This window comes from Neofelis nebulosa, chromosome 10 (genome assembly GCF_028018385.1).
Source record: "Neofelis nebulosa isolate mNeoNeb1 chromosome 10, mNeoNeb1.pri, whole genome shotgun sequence".
Lineage (NCBI taxonomy): Eukaryota > Metazoa > Chordata > Mammalia > Carnivora > Felidae > Neofelis > Neofelis nebulosa.
In genome coordinates this window covers 15,318,902-15,341,603 of record NC_080791.1, presented here as the reverse complement: position 1 = coordinate 15,341,603, position 22,702 = coordinate 15,318,902, and the positions used below count along the sequence as shown (strand labels likewise).

Below are 22,702 nucleotides of genomic sequence, written 5' to 3'. Positions count from 1 at the left end.
TCTTAAAGTTGTTTTTGTGGCAAGAACAAGGAGGTGTGGGTTTGCTGATGGGCACAGATGGCATAGTGCTCGTGGGAGTTGGGGGCAGCTGGCAGAGCCAGGCTGAGAGAAGGGTGGTGGGACGGGGGTGCAGGGGGCCTCCGTGAGGGACGGCCACGGCCCAGCCCTGTGATGGGGACACCTGGCCGGCACAGGGGGCAGGCGCTGCAGGTGAGGTGGCTAGATCCCTGGGCCTCCCAGAACTACAGACAGAGCTGTAAGTGGAGAGGCAGTCAAGTGTTCTCCCCAAAGGGGAGAGCCGGGGAACGCTGCAGACAGCCCACGGAGGCGCTCAGCGCCAGCCCCAGGCAGGCTTCTAGAACAGATGTGGAACGGATGATGGTAGACGCAGGCAAGTCAGGGGCGATCACCCCGAATCAGGATGGCTTCCTGACAGACAAACCTCTTGTTTTCTTGTGAAGAGCTGGTAGGTCAGAGCCTGTTCTGGACGGAGGCTGAGGATTTCAGCATGGCGGTTGGCATAATCTTTCATGGCATCCTTGTGGACCAGCTGGAGGTTTGCAACCCGGATGGTATCCCACGAGGAGTGTTTGTAACAGGTTGAAGACCCGGGGGGATGAACGCTTAATAGACTGAGATCAATCTGGAGGCAAAGTTTCTCGGGACATGGGGATCCCGGTTCTTTCAGTGACTAATGATGTGGAGGCCATGCTAATAAGATTCGTGAATGACCTCAAGCTGCAAGGAGATAATACCTTGTGCGCTAGTGATAAGAACAATAACAGCCGATGGTACAGGACACCTACTCTGTTCTAAACGTATCGCGTGTGTCAACATTGAATTTTTTCAGCATCCCGACGAGGTAGGTAATATCGTTGTGCCCATTTTACAGGTAAGGAAGCTGAGGAAGAAAAGGTTAAGGTAACCAGTTACGGAACCAGGATTTAGTCCCAGCTCTTCTGACCCCAGAGCCTCTGCTCTTATCCCCTGTGCTATGAAGGGAAAAAAAAAAAAAAAAAAAAAAAGGATTGAAAGTGATTTCAATGCTGGAATTATGGGCAGAACATAAGATGACATCTAATAGGGATGCATTGGAACTACTGTTTCTGGAATCAAAGGGCACCGAGACACGATGGGGTGCAGGATTTTCAGTAGCACACCTGAAAAACTCTTAGGGGCTTGGTTGACTGGGTCTTGGCCTGAATCGGTAGGGGGATAAGCCTTCCAAGACAGCTCCGGGACAGTGACAGGCCAGTCGGTTGATAGCCGTGACCCCAGGCTCCACGTTTTCAAAAGGACGTTGACCAAATGTAGCAGGTCCCCGCCGAAGGAGGGGGTCAGAAGGGTGGAGTCACGAAGCTCTGACCGCAGTAACTAACTAGCTGAGTAATATGTCAACCATTGAGGAATGGCCTGGCGTAACTGGAGGCAGGTTGGGGACGGTATGGTTGTTACCCGTGTGGCACCTGTGTGGCTGGCGTGTCCGCAGGGACTGGACTGACTGCATCTCCAAAGGGAGGACGCAGGACCCACGTGGGCAGACTTTACAGGGAGGCGTGTTTTGGCTCAGTGCAAAGAAGCACTTTCTAGGTCTTTAGGCTATCCGGCATTGGGCCCGTGACTGGAGCATTATTTGGGGAAACACCTCAGCACTTGCTCAGCACCGTGCTTAATGCACGATCATTGGGCTTATGCGGATTTCCTTAAGCATGCGAGCCCAGAATCTACTGCTTGTCGGTTCACCCGAGTCTCAGTGTCCTCATCTGTAAAATGGGGACGATAAGGCCTACCTTGGTCATCTTCTACAATAGGCACCGGTAAATGCCTCCTCGGAGGACAAAGGCTGTGCCCTGCCCCTGTCGCGGGGTTTCTTTAGCTCAGCCTCAGGAGTCCACGGCTCGCAGTGACCATGGTGGCTGCCGCGTGTTTCTTGAGTGCGTGCGCTATGCTAAGAGCGTTTCTTGCCTTTAACCCTCGCCGCACCCCCTGGAGGTAAGTGAGGAAACCGGAATGCAGACAGCGGGACAGCCCAGGTGGAAGCCAGGTGTGGCTGACTCAAGTCCATGCTTGGATGTCACTCTGCTGGGACTGAGCGGCTTATTTGGGAAGTGAGGAGGAGGAGGAGACAGAGAGGGGCTCGAAGGCCGCAGGGGGATCGGTCCGGCGTTCCCCTCGAGTGGCATTGCTGCGGAGCCCTGGAGGGGGGAGCTGGCTCGCCTCACGCTCTGGCCCTGGCTCCTTCGCCCCCCTCCTCTCCTCCAGCAGCAGGCTTTCCCCTTTCAGCCTGTCTGACTCGATCTCGGCACTTTGTCCTGCTAATTCCCAGGCTGGAGGGCGTGTGCACTCTTTATGCCATTCAGCCCTAATTAGAAGTTCCTGACAGCTTGTTTGGGGCTCTGTCAGGCGCTCTGCCTTGCCTTGCACCAATAAGTAAAAAGGAAAATTGCTATCTGCTCCCTACCTGGATGCCTGGGTGTCACTGTGAGCGGCATGTGCGGGCGGGGGGGGGGGGGGTGGTGGGTGGTGGGGGCTGCTCACAGGCGGCTCCTATTCTGGGCCTGCCTCTGCTGACTGGGCATTGGAGAGGACCAGCGGGGGCTCCTTCCCTTCAGGGTCCGCCAAGGGCTCCGGCGCCACGGCTGGGAGGGACTAATTGATAGGGACTCGATGGAGGCTGGGAGGGAGGGAGGGCAGGTGAGGTGGTACACCACTGGAACTTTCCTACCCAGATTCCGAGTCCTTTCTGTCTTGGAAAACCGCACGGGTGTTCAGGGCCAGAGGCCACAGACCACAGTCGGCTCTTTAACTGGCGATCTGTTACGGGGACATGGTGCGAGGTGAGTTCGGGTCGGACATTTTTCCAGGGACAACAGAAGGAGACAGCAGAGGCCTAACCCCCTGAACCTTTTGCCCAGTGACCAGCCTCGAAAGACTGTCTCAAGAGATAAGCAGTTAAGATTCTAGAATGGTGAACTAGACCTCCTGGGTTCGGATCCCTCGTCTGCCCTTGCTAACCTATGTGCCCTTGGGTAAGTCATTTCACCTCTCTGGACTTGGTTTCATCATCTGTAAAGTGGGCATAATCATAAAGTGGTAAGGATCAAGAAAGCCTTCGGAAGAGTACCAGATTTCTAGTAAGCACTCCACACTAGGAGTATTATCCTTATTCCAAGATTCTTAACGAGAACAAGCGGGTCCAGTGGTTTGAATTCCAGCTACACTGCCTGTTAACGTTGTGATCTTGGGCAGAGAAGCTAACCCTGCCTCTGAGTTGCTTGATTTCTGAAAAGGGAGTGTCCTAACAGTGCCCACCTCCTCGGGTGACGGTAGAGATTGAATGAGATTATGTGTGTAAAACATGTAGCATGCTGCCTCGTAGAGGGGTCAGGAAAACTGTAGCCCTCAGGCCAAATCAGACCCACCACCTGTACTTGTAAATAAACTTTAATTTGAACCCAGGCACTGTGTTTTTTTTTCCCCCTCTAAAAACATGGTCCATGCTGCTGAACTGAAAATATTTATTATGTAGCCCTTTAGAAGAAAAAGCTTGCTGCCTGCTGGCCTAGAACATAGTAAATGCTCATTAAAGGCTAGCTGTCGTTATTACCAGGGGATTGTAGCTGAAATCCCCTAGCTGCTTCACAGAAGAGTTTTGACCCCAAGCCGGCACTGGCAGGTAACCGGAGGGGCGCCTGGGTGGCTCAGTAGGTTGGGCTTCCGACTTCGGCTCAGGTCATGATCTCACGGTTCGTGAGTTCAAGCCCCGCATCGGGCTCTGTGCTGACAGCTCAGAGCCTGGAGACCACTTCGGATTCTGTGTCCACCTCTCTCTCTGTCTGTCTCTCTCTCTGTCAAAAATAAAGATTAAAAAAAAAAAAAAAAAAAAGCATTTCTAACCAGAGAGGGATTTTTAAAGGTCTGATATGATAGGGGCGAGGGGAATGTTTATCTTGTTTGTGTGTATTTTTAGAAAGGAAATTGGCAGCAATATTTCGTAGGCTATACGCCCTCCCCCTGAGCCACGTATTTTCTGTCTTAAGGGATATCAGTAATTTAGGAGCTATTCAATTAATTAATTAATCCCATTAATGAATTCTATCACCGAGGAAAGTCTCATCCCCCACCCCCTGCCCATACCCCTTACTCCAAGAAATCTCTTGCTGGATTTCAAATATCCAGAGCTCTCTGTGTTATTGGACAAAGGCCACCGCAGCTTTGCTTAGAACTGTCCACACACTTCTGTCCTCCGAAGCGGGGGGCCTCGTGAAGGGTCTGGGAGCCTCCTCGGGGGTCATTCCGGCCTGAGAACCCTGCCCGCCCGCAAACGCCTTGCTGGCCCAGGCCAGGCCGGGGGAGGGCCCGTGGGGGGGTGTGTGGGCTGGTGGGGGAGAGACTGGAGCCCATGTCTGCCGTGCCCCGCCGTACTATCGCTCAGTTGTTACGCTGTGTTCCGGAAGCTTCTCCTCCTGTGAAGGGATGTGCGGCAGTTAGAATATTAATCTCTGGCATGTGGCAAACATTTAAAATATGCTGAGACATGGGAGCTGTTGAGCGGGGGCCTTGTTGACACGCTGCCTCACCTGGGTACTGTTTGCTATGTAAATGCCACGGATTCCTCCCGAAAGTTGGAACTGGTGCTTTGTATTTCCTCCTGTTGACCGACGGGTGGGGGGGCAAAGCGGTTCGTCCCCCATCCTAGCAGGTACCCTTCTGGGCAGTTCTTGGAGAACAAGCCAAGAGGTGTGTTTTCGTGCCAGTTGCCAGGGAGCCCTTGAAAGGACTGATTTGGGGGTCTCGTCAGGACCAGCTGTCCTGGCCTGCCTTGAGCCCGCCCTGGGCCCTGCCCCCATAAGGGCAGTGTATAAACATTTGACCCTTGAACTGCACGGGGTTGAACTGTGTACAGATTTTTTTCGATCAATGCAATCCGGTGCTGTAGATGTATTTTGTCTTCCTTATGATTTCCTTAATAACATTTGCTTTCTTCTAGCCGACTGTATTGTAGGAATACAGTATAGAATCCATACAACAGACAAAATATGTAGTAATCTCCTGTTTATGCTGTTGGTGAGGCTTCCGGTCAACAGGAAGTTCCGGGGGGAAGTCAAGAATTAATACGTGGGGGTGCCTGGGTGGCTCGGTCGGTTAAGCATCTGACTTCGGCTCAGGTCATGATCTCATGGTTCGTGGGTTTGAGCCCCGCATCGGACTCTGGGCTGACAGCTTGGAGCCTGGAGCCTGCTTCCGATTCTGTGTCTCCCTCTCTCTCTGCCCTTCTCTTTCTCTCTCTCTCTCAAAAATAAACATTAAAAAAAATAATATGTGGATTTTTGACTGCACCCCTTTTGTTCAGGGCTCAAGCATAGGTCACAAGGGGGTTGATGCTGTTCCTCAGTGCCCAGCACACAGCATAGAGCAGGCGAGGCAGGGACCTAGGATAGTCCCAAGCCCTCCCCGCCCCCCACCCACAGCAGCCATTGCTGGGGGAGCAGGATAGCAGTTGCTGAGCTCCCAAGCAGCTTTGCGCTCCTTATCAACACCGGAAGCCACCTCCAGTCACTTGGAAGCGGGCTGAGATGAAACCACTTAGTTGTCCTCGGTGCAGGAAATGAGGACTGATGTCAGAGAAGCTCTGATGGAGGGCTGAGGGGCTTCTGAAGGAGGATGGAGCCCTTCCAAGCGGAGACAGGCAAGGCTTCATGGAGGAGGTGACCTTTGAGGGGTGTGTAGCACAGAACGTGTGGCTGGGGAAGGACGGTGCGGGTGGAGGGCACAGTATGGAGCACCAGGGTGTGTCCTTGGCTTCTCTCTCTCTACCAGGTGGCAGGAGCCGGCCTAATCACCTGTCCCAGTGATGGAGGCTCAGAGCTGCCTCTCGACTCTGGCTTCCCTCGGGGGGCTTCCCTTAGCTAGGAAAAACCACCAGAGATCCTTTCCTCCCTCTGGAAGAGTCTCCATCCCAAACAGAGCAGAAAGCAAATGCCACCAACGTGGTCTCAGACATGCCAGTCATCTAGCCGAGGTTTGGCAGACGTTTCCCTATAAAGGACCAGGGAGGAAACATTTTGGGCTTCGTGGGCCATAAGATTTCTCGCAGCCACACAGCTCTGCCGCGTGGAGCGAAAGCAGCCGCAGACTGTACGTGAACAAGCAGGTGGGGCCGTGTTCCAAAACACCTTTATCTGTGGACGCTGGAATTTGAATTTCATGTGACATTCATGTGTCATGAAATAGTCTCCTTCTTTCGATCCCCCCCCCCCGCCCCAGGTATTTCAACTATGTAAATGGCCATTCTTAGCTCTCGTGTGGCACAAGGCAGGTGGCGGGCCGGACTTGGACTCCTGCTCTCGCCGGATCGTGCCTCACACTCGGTTGGCCCTTCTGACTTCCAGCTCTCCGCTCTTGCTCGGTGCACTCACCTGTTCCGACAGGGTAGGGTCACGCAGAGCTCAGGGCGTTCATGTGGCCACGGTCTGTCTCCCAATGGGGAGGTGGGCACAGGGTTGTCGAGGTGAAGCTCGTAAAAGCCAAAAGCCAAAGCTCTCGTGTGGGGACAGCTCTCCAAGCTGCCCCGGCTCTTTCTGGGGACCTCAGTGGCCAGAAGTTGCTCAGCTGGTTAATAGCCCAGCTGGGACCAGGATGCCGGGCATCCGGGCCCCGGCGTCTTTCTGCTCTCCGAGAGATAAAAGGGTCTCCGGGTTAAGCGTGTTCTTGTCCCCTTGCTCCAGGCTGTCAGAGAGGGACCCTGGCCTCTGCTGCCATTGTCGCTCAGGCCCACTTGGTGCTGCAGCTTCTGAGAAGGACACAGCCAATAGGCACCAGCGTCGGGTAGCAGAGAGAGAAGTAAACCATGATAAATTGCTCCTAATGCTGCTGGGTGACTGAGATAAAGCCTTGATTGTTTGGGCAGCATAAATCAACACCCTGAGCTGGATGGGAAATAAAGCAATAATTTAAATCTATTTTCAGGGTCTTGTGGGCCGAGTGACCGACTAGGAATTGATATCCCAGAATGGAGTAATGGATGGGGGAGGGTTATATATGCTTAAACCACACCGAGTGGATATCTCTGTACTCCCCCAGGCCTGTTGCCGGCCCTGTGGGTGGGCTCCAGGCAGAACCATAACTCCTGCCTCTGCTCTGTAAAGAGGTCCCAATCATCCACCTGCCTGCTGGCCTTCCCCAGCCAGCCCACCCACAGCCAGCCTCTGCCCCTCCCCCTCCCCCTCCCCCCAAGCACCCCAGCCCCTCCCGCATCAGGCTTGTTAGGCCCTTGGTGGGCACAGAGGATTCAAAGACGCACAAGTGAGATCAGTGTCACTAGGTGGTAAGTTCCACGAGATCAAGGGCCGTGACTCTGTAGTTCACCACCATGTTCCCAGTGCCGAGGACAGCGCCTGGCACGTAGCAGGTGCTCAGTATATTTTTTGGTGAATAAGAAGATGGCCAAGCCAAAAAAACAATGACGTCGCAATGCAGCATTAATTGCCACACAGAGAAGAGATCGTGGTGGGGCTGGAGGGGCAGCAGAGAAGGGGCGAGGGCGCCATTATTTCTGGGACATCACGGGATGGCTAAGGGAAGCTGAAGAAGAGGGAAAAGCTCAGCTGAGTCTCGAGATAGGAATGGAGTTGGTCAAAGGAACAAGGAGGGGAGGAGGGCATTTCAGGGGGTGGGACCAGCTCGAGCAAAGACCCAGAGACGATAAGAACTGTTGGATTCAGAAACCAAAGAGCATTGGGAACGAGCCAGCGCGTTATGGTTTCTGGTTTCAATTTGTTATTTTCCCACACTGCTTTCTCTTCTTCCTGGCGTGGTCTCTTTTGGTGTATGATAAACCGCGTGGGTGGGAGGATGGGCGTTTGCGTGTTCAAGGGATGGCGCGAGAGGAAGACACCTGGACTGGTTAGAAGCCCCGGGGTGACCGTTCCAGCCTCCTTGGACAAGCCCCTCTCGAACCTTTCTTGTTCTTCCGCCCCACCTGTGGAAAATGGCAAGGTGGGTAGAAGGCCGTTAGATGACCTTCTGGGCTCTTACTGATGCTTTAAGCCATTTCTGGACGGACACCACGGGTCTCGCTCCTTCAGCCCTTAGCCACGTACGTGTTAGGCACTTGGTAGGCTTCAGTGCTTGGTGATGGGTAACTTCAGGACAGGTTTCCCTGTCTCTCAGAAAAGGGGAAAAGTTGAAGCTCCTCAAGAAACATCGGAGCGATAGATGATTTCCCACCTTGATTCAAACCGTAGTAACACTAAGACCCAAAGAAACACAGGTGACACAGTCCCGGCACCTTAGATACATTCACTCAGTTAATCCAGCAACAAACCCCGAGGGATAGCTGCTCTGGCTACTTCCCCTTCCACAGATGCACAGATGAGGATCCGGAAAGATGAACTAACTCACCCAGTGGCATATAGTTATTAAGCGGTAAAGCCGGGGTTCGGACCAGTAGTCAAGCCAACCACGATGATGTGACCGCTGTGCTCACTTGCCCCGTGCCGCTCTGTGGGCTGCAGAGATGGGCGGTCAGGATGGTGGTTCCAGGTCGACTCCTCCCTCAGTGGCGGAGTCTGGCGAGGCATTCCACCCCTGCCACCCGCCACCTTCCCCGTGGCCACACAGCCACAGGCCGTTGGTCCCTACAAGGTGGTGACATGGACGGGCTCTGCAGAATCTGTCAAGGCCTGACAAGGGGACACATCTGAACGGGTGACGGAGGTCGTAAATTTTTATGTTCATTATGTTTGTTTTGTTTGGCGTAATTAATGGATCTATTAAGCTTAATCAAGCTCTGACCTCTTTTATAACCATTATAAATCAGCCCAAATAGCTCTGGGAGGGGGGTTGGCGTCGTGTTTGCAGGCCTCCCTGGGGGAGAGTGGTCATTCCCTGGACAGGGATGGGACCGGAAGCTACCAACAGGACATTGGGAATGGAGGGAGCCATGGGGAAACTGAGGCAGGGAGGCTTGTTATGTGAGTCCCGCTTCAGCGACCATGGTTCATGTTTCTGTAAGTCCGACGTGGTTGGGGGTGGGGGTTTGCTGCCGGAAGGGGGGTTGGGAGGGAGGAAATAAAGAAACTCACATACCTTCTACCTCCTGGCCCTAAAATTGGCTTTCCTAAGGAGTGGTTTACTCCACACGACCCCAGAAAGGGGGCTGGCATGGAGGAGAGGTGGGGAGGGAGAAAATGGGGGGCACTGGGGGAGGAATTAGAGGGGCAGAGCTACCGCCCAGAGCACGAGCCAGGACGAGGACAGTCATGTCTTTTGCATCTCTGCTCTCTCTGGTTTGGTGAGCGGAGTGATTGGGTGTGATTGAGCAGGGACGCAGACGCTCGTTCTCAGCTATTAGGATGAATGGATCCCTGGGATACCAGCAAGGATGCTGTCGCCTGCGTGCACCTTAATGCTAATAAAAAAAAAAAAAAGGAAACTAACAAAATACCATGCCCCATCATTAAAATGCAGAAGCAGATAAAGAGCAGCTCCTGTGTAATTACCAAAAATTTTTATTTCCATAAGAAACCAGCGCTTCATAAATGTTCCAACCTGAGCCTTTCTCTCCAGGGAGACTGGATTTCTATGAATATAGAAATTTGGTAATTGCCCCCGAAACCGTGCTTTTCTGTGTTAATGAGTAGCTGGACGGAGCTTGCTTTTTGCTTATAGCCCTAAACAGAACAGGTTCCTTCCCCGTCGCAGGGTCCGCGAGCACCCACCCCCACCCCCACCCCCACCATCCACACACATTAGACCCATTAGGGCCTCAGGGTTTGGGTTTCAGGAGGAGTGATGTCTTCTCAGGGGAAGAGGGAAGTGGAAGAGGTCTGCCAGTCAGGAGCCTGGTTCTGCGTTTCCCCAATTGCATATATATTCTTCCTTACCACGGGCATGCATTTTTTTTTTATTTCAGTGCAACGTGCTCTAAAAAAAAAAAAAAAAAAATACATGCACTATTAGATTAAAAAATGTACAGCATTATATAGCTTATAATGCCATGGTAGATTTTAAACCTCTAAAAGCATATGCATTAAAGCAATTTTCTAAACTAATATAGCAAGAGGTCCACAAAAGCATTGCAACATTTGATAATGGTTGCCATCTTCAGTTGGAGATAATGATGTTAACAAATGTAATGGGAGTAATGAATGGAGATTCAAAAAGCTGCTTTTGTTTAATTTTTTTGTAATGCAAATTCAGTTTGGGACTGCAAGAGAGGGGAATGGAGGGAAAAACCCTCTTATTTGAAACGAATCTGAATCCTAGCGGATGAGAGGCCAGTTATAAGCAGAAGTGGCTTCGTTGTGGAATTAAACAACCCAGAGATACAATTATTAAGGTGATGGGAACGAAATTGGAAGGAGGAGGAAAAAAAAGGAGCTGCAGAATCGAATCTTCTTTCTTGAGGGTGGAATTGCAGATGTTTGAGTAAAGAAGCCAGGGATGTTGTCCCTGGAGTTATCTGTGCCAGGGATTGGATGCCTGTGCCCGGTTGGGAAGAGAGGGTGGAAGAGAAGAAAGGATGGTAAGGGAAGGAAATGCCCTGGATGCTCATCCGGGCCAGATCGCTCTATGGGACCCTGAGCTTTTTTATCAAGCCCCACAGCTGGTTCCATGCAGGGATTTCAGCAAGCTCTTCTGCCCCTCAGCTTTTCTCGTCTGTAATTTGGGAGCACCAGTGCCTTCTCACAGGGAGTGCAGTTTTGAGGGCGGTGGGGTTCACATCTTAACTCTTCAAAAGAAAGGAGGGTCGCCCAATGCAGAGCAGCGGTAACTTCGCCCAACCTCATTCTGCTTTGCCCTTCGCTGGGCTCAGCCTGCCCCACGAAGCAGAAATCATAGCTACAACTTTGACGCACAGAGGAAAAAAGGCTGTTCAAGAATGCCATCCTGGAAGGCCCCGCCAGGGTCACTTAGGAATGCACTCAGTTTTCTTGGTTTTCTCTGGAGAAGGCAAGAGCAGCAAAGCTTGACCACTGGATACGCTTCTCCAACATTCTGCCCAGCTTGGGGGCGGGGGTGGGCGTAGATCCAGAACAGGCCTCCCTGAGTCCAGCCGTGTGACCTTGAAGTGATCCAACTCCAATTGCATTGATGACAGGTATCACGCGGCCTCGGGCTCAGCATGCTCTTTCTTTCGAGTATGTTCCATTTCCCGAATTAGACTGTCGACTTGCAGAGGGCAGAACTCTAGTGTGGCTGCTGGGTTGTGTCTAGGGCCGTCCAGGTGCTGGGACCAGCAGACACCACCTGACAGTTACCATTTCTTGAGTCCCCTGCGCGCAGGTACGTTTCTAGCATTTTTCATCTCATACTAACAGCAACCTACCAGGTAGACACTGTGACCATCCCCGTTTCACAGACAGGGAGACTGAGTCACGGAGGGGTTAAATCACACAGTCACGCAGGTTGTGAGCGGCAGACTGCAGTTGAACTGAGAGTCTGTTTCCCCAGTTCTGTCTAGTCCCGAAGGATCGTGCTGGATACATTTGTGGGTCGCTAAAACTGGGGAGGCCGCTCTTTGCCCAAAATGTGTGTCAGATCCCAGTGTCCACGGGCAGGAAGCCATGACTGGAGCCCAGCCCAAGGAAGGCTGTCTGCCGGCTAAAGACAGGTTTGGGGGGTAAAGTTACTCTTAGGAAGAGTATCAGAGAATGATACGATTTTGAGAGGTGCAGAGAAGTGGGGAACACGGCTTACAGTCCCTAGCTTCCCCAGTTTACACATTAATTAATCTGAAACTGCAACATAGATTTTTATGATTAGCAGCGACATCTCAGTGAGCAGAGAAGGAACCTTTAACAATGATCCCAAGATGAATCCGGGAGTTGAACTATCCATGCAATAAACAAGGCCGTGTTAGAGGAAGCAAAGTAAAATACAAATCCCGGGCCATCAGAACAGGAAGGAATCTGTCAGCGGGACAAGGCCTTCTTGGACCCGTTCCTCGCAAAGGGGACAGCCATCCTTGCACCAAGGGCAGGACTGCGCTGAGGCTGGGTGGAGTACGGTGATAGATTTATTCTTTGCATGTCTTACTGAGGAGGCCCGGCATGAGGCAGGGATGCTGAGCCGGCTCTCTGCATCTGGGTCTGTCTTAGTGTCATTGTCACCTTTAGGGATTGGATCCTCAGGGACCTGGGCCCGGACCAGCTCTCTGGGGTCTCCTTTCTCACAGCTGCTGTGCTGAAGCTGGTGGATCAGGACACTTGCCTGTTGCCCAGAAGGTGCTAACCTATTGGCTTCTGTCTTGTGAAACCTGACCCCAAGCCTAGTGAAACTGGAAAGAGCTTGGGGGTGGGGAAGGGAAGGATGTGGTTACGTAACGATCTGCCTCCCCGTGAAATTTATTGAGATAAATAGCCCCTTTTGGGCTACTTTAATGGACTGAATATTTCTTTACCCTCCCCCTGTCCCGACGCCGAATTCGTGTGTTGAAGTCCTAACCCCCCACGGGACTGTATTTGAAGACTGCACCAGTAGGATTAGTGTCTTTATAAGAAGAGGCACCCGAGAGCACGCTCTCGCCCCTCTCCACCATGTGAGCGCACAGCAAGGAGGCAGCTGTCTGCAACCCACAGAGAGCGTCCTCACTGGATACTGAGCCTGCTGGCACCTTAATCTTTGGATTTTCACTCTCTAGAACTGTGAGAAAAGAAATTTCTGAGATTTAAGTCACTTAACCAGTGGTATTTTGGTATGGAAGCCCAAGAGGAGTGAGATGGCTGCCATTTTGTTTCACGATGGCTACTGGCTGGCTGTCCCACCCATTGATACTAGGCTGTATCTGAAGTCCTATAGGAATTTATTGAGTTTGGCATAAGTCAGGTACCTCATTTCAACTTATTCCAAACTGAAAAGTCCGCGAGGTGGGATCAATATCCTTATCTCACAGTTGAGGAAACTGAAGCTCAGAGAGCTTAAATTTCTTGCCCAAGTCAAAAAGCAAGTGGGTACACTTGAAGAAGCTTCTCCAGCTTGGGCAGACTATGATTCTAGGATAGGACTCTGCCTTGGATGAAATCGGGATGGTTTACTGGGAGGCGTGCCATGGGAACCTGTACCTCAACCCAACGCCGACCTCCAGTAGGACTCAGATAGCCTTGGGCCTTGATGGGACACTATTATTTCACTTGTGTGCACTGTACCAACTCTGACCCACGCTCCCTGCCCATGTCTCCAGAGCACCTGACAGCACCCACTCTCGGGACAGCCTATGTCCCTGCTGAAAATGAAAATATCGGGGATGCCTTAGGTACAGAGGAATGTATCAATTCCTCAAAAGCAAAATATTAGCCACTAACATTTCTTGAGGGCTTACGATGTGCCAAGCACTGTCTATTTACTATTTCCCATGACTTGCACATCCATCCTTTGAGTTCGGTATTACTGATCATCCCCGTGCTATGAAAAAGGAAATTGAGACTTAGAGAGGTTAAGAAACTTGCCCAAAGTTCAACAGAATTTAATTGGTTTGGGAAGAACACAAGGACCTTGAGTAACGAAGGAAGTTTGAGATTAGTTTGAGGAAGTAGGAGACCAGCCCACTTTACAGCAGGACCGTCCAAAGAGATTTGGACAGATGGTGAGTTTTTTGTCAGTAGTCTTCCAGCAGAAGGGAGATGCCCCCCGCCAATGGAGACGATGTGACAGAGCTGTGGATACTAGGGTTACATTAAGCAGGTTTGAAGTCCCTTCTGACCCAAGTCTTCTTGGCTGCCCACAGTTAGTGTGGGAAAATGGAATGTCACACTGTCCTGTGGATAGGAGCGGGCAGTGTAGGGCCCAGAGCAAGAGGCAGGGTACATGGGAGACACAGTCTGTCCTTTGCGACAGACGGTTCTCACATTCACCATTGCCCTAATCCAGTCTGGGTCTTCACCCCTTGGTGAGTTTACACTGGGAGTCCGGTCTCTTTTTTAACCTCTCAGGGATGGAGAAGGCTACTCGCCCGTGCTCCAAGACTGGAAAGATGGCCTCATGGTACCACTTTCGAAGCCTCTGGTCTACCTGCGGCTCAGACGTCTGTCTCCACCAGCAGTTTGGTGCCCTTGCAGGGGGCTGAGCGTGCTGGCTCGGGAAGACATTTGGAAGACTGGGCTTGGGAGGCGCTCCCTTTGGGAGGGGGGTGAAGGAGCAGAGGAGAGAGATATCCAAAGGAACGTCTGAGATCATTCATTCCCTCTTTTCTTTTTCTCTGGAGACCAGGATGCTGATTCCACCATTTTTTTCCTAGCTTTCAAAGGTAGTATTTACTTAATCACCCGAAACGTGAGCTCTCTGGACAGGGAAGTAACTACCCCTAACTAGTGTGCTCGGTCACTGGGGTCTCCTTGCCCACTACCACCCACCTGCCGGGCCGGGGGTCAGTCATGTCAGGGACTTGGAGTGCCGGCTCCCCCAAAGTACAGACTTTGTAGGTAACTTAAAACCCCCTCGGTCACCACCAGGAGTCCGGCCAAAGCCAAACAAGACTACAAGCTAGAGCAAAAAAGAGAACTAGGATCTCTTTGCCCCCACGCGTATGTGCATCGGGGCCCCTCTGCAGTGCTATATTTTCGCATGCGACTTGGTCACAGAGGCGCGTAACGTCTGTGCTGGGACGCGGGCCCCGCGATGCCGCTTTAGGAGAGCCTTTGATCTACTCCCCTCGTTTTGCAGAGCAGAGAACAAAGGTCTGAAGCCCAGGCTGTCAACCTGTGGTTTGTGAACTTCTTGAGACTCTATGTGATGTGATCCTAGGTCACTAGTTCCGCGAAGATTCCAAGAATCTGCGCTTTAAAATCAGGGCCCCAGGTGGTATTTATAATTGAGCAAGTTGAAGAGAACCGAAGTTAGGGCCTTGCCGGAGATATTAGTGGCAGAAGCGGGGCTGGACCCTAGGTCTCCTGCCTCCCCTCACGCTACACAGGTGTGCGCAGATGAGGGCATTTGTTCGGGGGCACGAGTGTTTGCACCGATGTGGCCCCCTCCCTCCTGGCTTGCGGTTCACCAGGAGAAGTCAGTGTGGCCCAGCGATTCGCCGCACAGAGGGTCTCAAACTCATACCTCTGCCTTCTAGCCCTTAATCCTGCCGCATTACCTAAACTAAACACCACTCTGATTGCAGTCCTCCCTGGGAACAGGCCAGCATGGGGTCACGGGAAAATTAGAGACGATCTGAACTCTGCTCTCTACCTAAGTGCCGGCTTTGGTTTCCCCCACTGTAACATGGAGAGGCTGAAGCCAGCCCACCAGCCAGTCTCCAGACCTAGGCAAGACCTCCTGCGAGCAGAGACTGCTCATAGAAGTTGGAAGGGAGGAGGGGAACTTCGTGGAGGGGCCCCCGTGACACGTGGTTTTGGCGTCTGTAGCTAGCAGGAAGAAGTCTGGATTTATATGAGGAGGGGGCGTACTCTGTCTGGTTCATCGAGGGTCCTTTGTTCCCAGTCGCCTCCCCAAATAAAGCTCAAAGGCACCCTCTCCTTTTCAACTGTGTCAAAGAGGACCTGGCTGGGCAGAGAAGCCAGGGGTGCATCCTGAAGGTGCTCTACCTGTCCAAGTTCGCTGTTAACAGAGGTTTGGGAGTGAGGTCCGCCTCGAAGTGCTCTTCTTCCGTGCCCGGCCGGCAAGTGGGCCCATCACGGTGCAAGGTACATATTCTGTCTCCATGGTACAAGCGAGAAAGCTGAGGCTCCGAGATTAAGCTCTGGCTTAAGGTCACACTTCTTACCTCATCCTGCTTCCTGCCTCCCCCATCATTGAATATGTGGGAATTCAGAATTCCAGATGTCGCTACCAAAGAGACAAAACATTCTGAGACTCTGGGGGTGGGGTGGGGGGGGGTGGAGGGACTAAGAAGACATACGCCTGCTGGAGACTCTGCGGTCATAGTTCTGCTGAGAGGCAAGCGGGTGGACAAGATATGTGGGTGAGTGATTCGGACCCTTATCAGGCTCTCTTTCTGAGCATCAATTTCTCCACTCGTAACTGGAGATAATTCTGGACCACTCCCATGGTGGTTCTGAGCCTCAGAGAAGTCCTGTGTTTATCACAGAGAGTATCTACTGTACCGAACATATGTTAATCACGGTAGATGATGGGGGTGAGAAGAAGTGGAATTTTTAGCAGGGGAAGAAAATCTTTCTCCTTCGCGGCTCTGGAGGGTGGAAGTGTCTTGACTGTAACAAAAGAAAAATATGGAATGTGATCTTAAAAGGAACACAGTGTTCATACTTAGAGTTAATTGGCTGTGAATTAGGATCGTCCAAGACAAATGCAGACTCCCGGGCTGGATTTACACGCCACCTTGCACTCACCTGGCTTCTACAGCCTTGCGGGGGGTTCTCGGAGAACACATTCATTTCAGTAACAGCCTGAGCCCAGTAAAATTAGGGAGGTGATTTTGCTGGGAGGGAAATCGTATGTTGCCAGTCAAAGGCAAAAGCGCACTATTTTTAGGTTAGGCATTGTAGGGGGTTATCTGCAGTCCCCACCCTTCCCAGCCCCCCAGGCGTGCCTCCCCTGGCGTGGGCAGGGAGAGTCGACACACAGCACGCACACTGGGGCGCACAGGCGTACCTCGACAGTGCCCTACTTAGCTCACCGCCTTCACCGCCCACCTAGTGCGCGCAGGAGAAATGGAAATGCTTTTCCAGTGTTCCCCTGAATGAAGAGTTCTCTATTAGTCACCACCAGCCCGGCTGGGCCCCCGGCGGATAGTACCGTCCCTCCTATGAGGTACCAAAATAAATGGCTTTGGAGGCGCCATGGGGAAGTATGCTGAGACTTGCATACAATTAAAACAGTTATTAATGCTCGCATTGTTCCTGGGCTGTGGGTGTGCGTGACATCTACCTTTTCCCTTCGGCTGGAGCGAAACCGGGGAACATATGTTCTTGCTGCCGGGGCTCCCGGCCCAGTCACGAGGAGGATGGTGAAGCGTTCTGAGGACCCTCAGCCCCTGTTCCTCCCCACCAGGCTGCCTGGCGCGGCCCATGGTGTCTGTGCTGGGGAGCCGGATATGTGAGTTTCAACCATGAGATTCTTCCAGACTTCATTTTTGCCATCTGTTGGAAGACAATTTTTAAAGAGCGTATCTGGGAACGGGCGAGGGTGAAGGTGGGGCTCGGGACAGGGGCGGAGGAAAGGAAGGAGAGCTGGCCAGACCCCCTGGCCTGCCTTGTTGGGCTGTAGGAAGAAAAAGGCACAGATGTGAGGGCACTTTGAGCTTTTCAGGGAGCATAGCCAAGGCATGCTAACCAAGTGCTTATTTCTTTGCTTATTTCGGGAGTAAATTTCATGATAATCACCTGGCCTCCTTTGCTTTCAGGTCATTGTGTTTATCGTCCCCTCCTTCCTTCCTTTCCTTATCTCCTCCTCTCTTCGCCAGGGTTAGGAGCATGAACCTTGTCAACTGTGTGCTCCTAGACAAGCTATTTAGTCTCTGAGATCTCAGTCTTCCTGTCTGTAAAACGGGCACAGTCCTGCTGGTAAGAACTGACCTAGATGATACCAGTGAGGAGTCCAGTGTGGGCGGAGCACACAGCAGGTCCTGTATAACTGCGGGGGGGTGGGGGGGGTGGGGGGTGGGGTAGGGTGGTGGTGGTGATAGTTGGTATTATTGAGATCATCATTACCGTTGTTACTTCCCCTTCCTTCCGATGTTTATTGCGCTGCCTCTAGGCATGAGGTTCTGGGCCAGGCTCTGGACAGAGGAGGTCTGTCCCACCCCATTGTCTTAGGGGTTGACACGCTTACATCCACTTCTGAGCTGAGCTCCACTCAGCTCTCTTTAGACGTGACATTTTGCATGGAGTTAAGGCTGAACGCCGAAGGAGAACCCCTAATATCCAGGTACTGGCAAAGGTCAGGAGTGGAACAGAGGGTTAGATTTGGTGTTTTGATGACAGGATAGCTAATGGGCCTAAAATCCGTCTGTCACTTGGGAACCGAGGTTTCCCGGGACCAGAAAACTAGCAAGCGCATTAGCAGTAGGTTTCAGTGTGCCTATTTGCCACACGCGGTAAGTAAACAAACTCTCCCAGGTCGGAGTGCGGCGTCTGGGGAGGGGCCCTGGTGGAGGGCAGGGGCCCGGGCGTGGAGCAGGTGACTCTCTTAGAGGCAGAGCAAAGGATTCCAAATGGGACGTGGGACTGTCTTTCCGGGTCCCCCTTAGAGCATTAGGTGGATGGCAAAGACAGCCGGATAATCCGGAGATGCAGTAGCCCTGGGGTAATTGAGAGTTGGAGGCCTGAGCTCTGAGCAGTATTCCTTCAAAATCGCTGCTTTGCATAATGGAGTTGCCAAGCAGCCCTGGAATTCTCTGTGGTTTCCATCTCCTTTCTCCACTCGTCCCACGTTCTCCACGGGCTGCTGCCCCTATGTCTGCATGTTTATGGGACGAGCCGCAGCAACCGTGGTCACATTTTCAGAGAAACTGCAAGAGTGCTCCGCTAACTTAAAGAAACCTCCAAATTCAGGTTGAGCATCTGGCTTCGTCTCAGGTCATGATCTCGCGGTCCGTGAGTTCGAGCCCCGCGTGGGGCTCTGTGCTGACAGCTCAGAGCCTGGAGCCTGTTTCAGAGTCTGTGTCTCCCTCTCTCTCTGCCCCTCCCCATCCCTCTCAAAAATAAAGATTAAAATAATGTTTTTCAAGAAACCTCCAAATTCAAACTTACCAAGTACATAAATTAGGAGATGGTTATTCGTACTCCAGAAAGTCTTTTCTTTCACAGTGAGCCTTAACCACAAGAATCCCTTAACTATCAGCTTCTCCTAGATCATTTTGGGGTTGAGTTATACCTGGCAGAGGCTTTGGCGGGGGGGAAGACATATAGAGTTAGAGAATTAGAACCACGGTTGATATCTTAACAGTTGGAAGTGAGGATGAATCACCTCGGAAATTCTAACAAAGCTCCAGGGGAAAATAGCGTTTGATTCGCAAACACTTGGTGATTACACAATTTTTATAAAGCGGTGTGCAATTTTCCTTCATCCATTCATGCAACGAACACATATTGAATACCTACTGTGTGCCAGGAAATGTGAGAGGAATAACTATAAATAATAAATAGATAAATACCGTTGTTTTCAGGGAAACCTCAAGGAAGAAGAAACGGACATTGATGGTGTGGGATGGAAATTGCCGCCAGGGGGGTAGACAGCAGACACAGCAGACTGATAGAGGGGGATCTAAATCAAAGGTGAGGAGGAGCAGTCAGGGAGGGCTTCTTGGAGGAGGTGAGGCTTAAGCTACAGAGAGTGAGCGTTTGCTATTTGAAGAAGAAGAGAAAGGGCTACCCCAGCAGAGGCAACATCCCACAGGAAGGGGATGTATATTCTAGGGGACTCCAGGGGGTCAGTACATGGAGGGTGTGTGTGTGTGTGTGTGTGTGTGTGTGTGCACGTGTGCTGGGGGTAGAAGGTTAAAAACTAGGGCAGAGGCCAGTCGAGGACACTAAAGGCTTTTTGTGCCTCTCCAAAGGGTCCAAATTTTTCCCGAAAGCAAACAGGGGCCATTGGATTATTTCACGTGAGGGGATCGAGATGATCCTGGTTGCATGTGAGAAAGATCGTTGTGGCAGCAGCAAAGATTGTCAATTGGGAAGCCAGGTAAGAAGCGGCAAGAGCCTGAGGGGTGAGAAGAAGGACTGGAGAAGCGGGCTCCAGTCCCAGACGAGGTGTAACTGGGCGGTGTGTATGGGAGGGAGGGGAGCCCTCTACAGGGAACACAACAAAGCCACGACCACAGCTACCGCGCACGGTCCGTGTCGTGCACGGCGCCTGCTGTTTGTCCTCCATACGTTTGGCGTGGGGTGAATGGGAGACTGGGGGGGTGAGGAGGCTGGGTGTTCAGTGTGACGTCCCCAGGACAGCAGGCCACCAGACCTGAAGGTAGGAGGGTGAGGACTGAGCCGGGAAGCGGAGGCGTGGGTGACAGAGCAGGACGGGTAGAGGGGCTGTGCCCAAATGGCAGGGCTGAGCTCCTAAGTGGCATTTTGTTGGAAGGTGCTGGAATAAACATTTGGGAGGTGGGAGTGCGGATGGAGAGGCAGGCCTCCTCCCACCCCCAGCCCCCTGCTGCTTTTGCCGAGTGTGTGGGGGGGGAACCTTTGCCCCAGCCCTCCGGCTCTTCCTCTGAAGCAGAAGGCAGCCTTGCCTCCTCACCCCCGCCCCCCGCCACCAGAGGTATCTCATCCTGAGTTCGGTGACAAATATTGAACTATTTTTCAGGAGTGTTAATTGGGATTTTTAAATGACCATAAGCAGGTTATCAAAGCCTGTTTGTCTCTAATGGGTGTTGATTCTCTGGGTGGAGGGGGGGGGTGAACGTGCCCAGTGGTGTCATCACTCAGTAAGCACGCGTTGCCCTGCCCGCCACCCCCCCCCCCCCGCCCCATTGTTTCTCTTGCTTTGGTTTTGCCTCATTTAAAAGAAGAGAAAATAGGGGCGCCTGGGTGGCTCAGTCGGTTAAGCGCCCGGCTTCGGCTCAGGTCATGATCTCGCGGTTCGTCAGTTCGAGCCCCGCGCCGGGCTCTGGGCTGACGGCTCAGAGCTTGGAGCCTGTTTCGGATTCTGTGTCTCCCTCTCTCTCTCTGACCCTCCCCTGTTCAGGCTCTGTCTCTCTCTGTCTCAAAAATAAATAAACGTTGAAAAAAAATAAAAATAAGAGAAAATAAAGCAAACTCCGTTCTGTCTTCCAAGGCGGGGCCCGAAGCGGTTTGTTTAAGAGCTGGCAGTGAACGGCTGTGTCCCTAGTGGTGATCTGGTGGAGCACAGCACGGTTAGAACATTGAAGAAGGTTCGTGGCTGGGTGGAGGGGAGCCCCTGGGCCACATCAGGGCTTCTGCTCTCGGCAGCCCACGGGGCGCTGCTCCCGTGGGGGCAAGTCAAGCAGAGAGTCCCCGCTGTCCCATCACTGCCCCTGCCAGGAAAGCCATGCTCCTTGCTTCTTCCTGCTGATCTTCCCTCCTCAGATACATCCTAGGAACCCGGTTGGTCATGACTGAGGTATTAGTTATTGATAGTGCAAAGTAGGTCGGTCGATAGCCGGCTGGCCTCACGCGTCTCTTTTGGGTCTAACTCCGGCGTTGTGCTCTGAGCTGCTTGCTGCTTCTCTGGGCTTGGGTTGGGATCGGCTGGGATGCCCTGGTGGTCACGAGGGAGCTGGGGAGCAAGGGCCTTGCACTGCTGTCCAGGGGCCTTTAGATGGAAGGGTTTTATTGCCCTGAGCCCTGAGGCTGCAGCCGGCTTCTTCAACCTCTGCAGACCTCAGGTTAGCATCTTTGAGGCCATCTCTGCCCAGTCTGCTTGATAGGGTCATGGGGAAAATGAAGTGAGTGTTCAGGTTGCAGGGGGGGTGGCGCCAGGGTAGCTCAGTCATTGGGCTCCAGGCTCAGTGTGGAGCCTGCTCGAGATTCTTTCTCTCTCTCCTCCACCCATGGGCTCTTGCTCTTTCTAAAAAAAATACATACATCCGTATCTTTTTTTAATCAGCACAGAACTAGGGGAAACTTTGGAGTACGATTATGAATACACCCATTCGTTCTTCAGATATCTGTTGAGCAGCTGCCAGGCGTGATTCAAGGCCCCCTGGTTTCAGAGTTGAATACGACCGTAAACTTAGGCTGCCCCTGTTTGGATTACCATTCTGCCTCTAGAAGCGCTGGGGAGGCCGAGCCCGGGAGGGAAGTGGGCTTTAATGGAGGGCTGGATCGGGTGGGGGCCGCAAGGGTGATTGGGTGTCTTCTGGGTCGGTTCGGGTCCCCCGCAAAGCAGATGTGAGGCGGGGTTAGACTGCAGCTGACTTACTCAGAGAAAGTTGTGTGGAGGACAAAGAGGAGAGAGGAGGGGGCGGGAGTGGGTGAGGTCCTGCTGAGCTGTACCAGCAGGGAGAGGAGAGAAGGAAGGAAAGGGCCCCGGGCAGGCAGGGCCTCAGACCACAGTGCAGCTCCAGGAGGAGTCTGTTGGGGGTGGCCCAGCTCTCGAGCCTGTGCCGGCTCCGTCGCTGGCACGGGAGCTACGGTAGGGGCCCAGGTGCCGGGGACAGAGGCCGGTGGCCAAGCACGTGGCATGGTCCTGTGGCCACCAGGTCCTGCTGCTGTGTATCACTGGCCCCTGGCCTCTAGCATCTTTCTTTTTGCTGCAACTCCCACCCCAGACAGAGCCTGGGGTGGCCTTGTGAAGTCAAAAGCCCCCGTCGATTCGCCTGGACCTAGAATCTCTTCCCCTAAGCCCACCTCCCTTCCCTCCTCCCATCTAAGAGCCTGGGTTCCTGGCCCCTTCCCTGTACACTAACCCCTCCTCGCTCTGCTCACCAAGGCCAAGGCTTTCTGCGCAGGCCTGCCTCACTGCCACCTTGGCCAGCCCCTGCCCGTGTTTGCTCATGCACGTGCTGCCTGGTCCCCTCTCCTTCCCTCCATGGCTGGATTCCACCAGGGCCTGCCTTGGCCCCGTCTGGACCTGCCTGTCTGGTGGCCGTGTCCTTGCTTGATGACCAGGTAGCAACACAGGTTAAGGAATCCAGGCCGGAGTGTTAATGAGTCATAGTGACTCGAGGAGTTACCTCTTCTGGGTAATGCTGACAGGCTGACAGTTGTCAGTGCCTTAGCCCAAAAGAGTATGGCGCTGTTCCGGAATGTTCTGTGCTTGGCAAACCTAGTGGGATGGGGTGGGCAAAGGAATCCCTTTCACCTACATTCACAGCAGGATTATTCAC

General features: G+C 52.7%; 1 protein-coding gene and 2 long non-coding RNA genes across 3 annotated transcripts in view; 2 read left to right on the top strand and 1 right to left on the bottom strand.

Moving 5' to 3' along the window:
- The window catches only part of DSCAML1 (DS cell adhesion molecule like 1), a 351,352-nt gene that overhangs the window by 70,648 nt on the left and 258,002 nt on the right, over window positions 1–22,702 (top strand). The gene's annotated exons all lie outside the window — the stretch shown is intronic.
- On the bottom strand, window positions 4,374–6,596 carry LOC131486871 (uncharacterized). Its single transcript, XR_009249509.1, has 3 exons — window positions 6,420–6,596; window positions 5,991–6,039; window positions 4,374–4,466 (listed from the first exon to the last, which is right to left on the bottom strand). It is a non-coding gene; the product is annotated as an uncharacterized LOC131486871 (long non-coding RNA).
- On the top strand, window positions 15,023–19,596 carry LOC131486870 (uncharacterized). The gene is made up of 2 exons (XR_009249508.1): window positions 15,023–15,913; window positions 19,079–19,596. It is a non-coding gene; the product is annotated as an uncharacterized LOC131486870 (long non-coding RNA).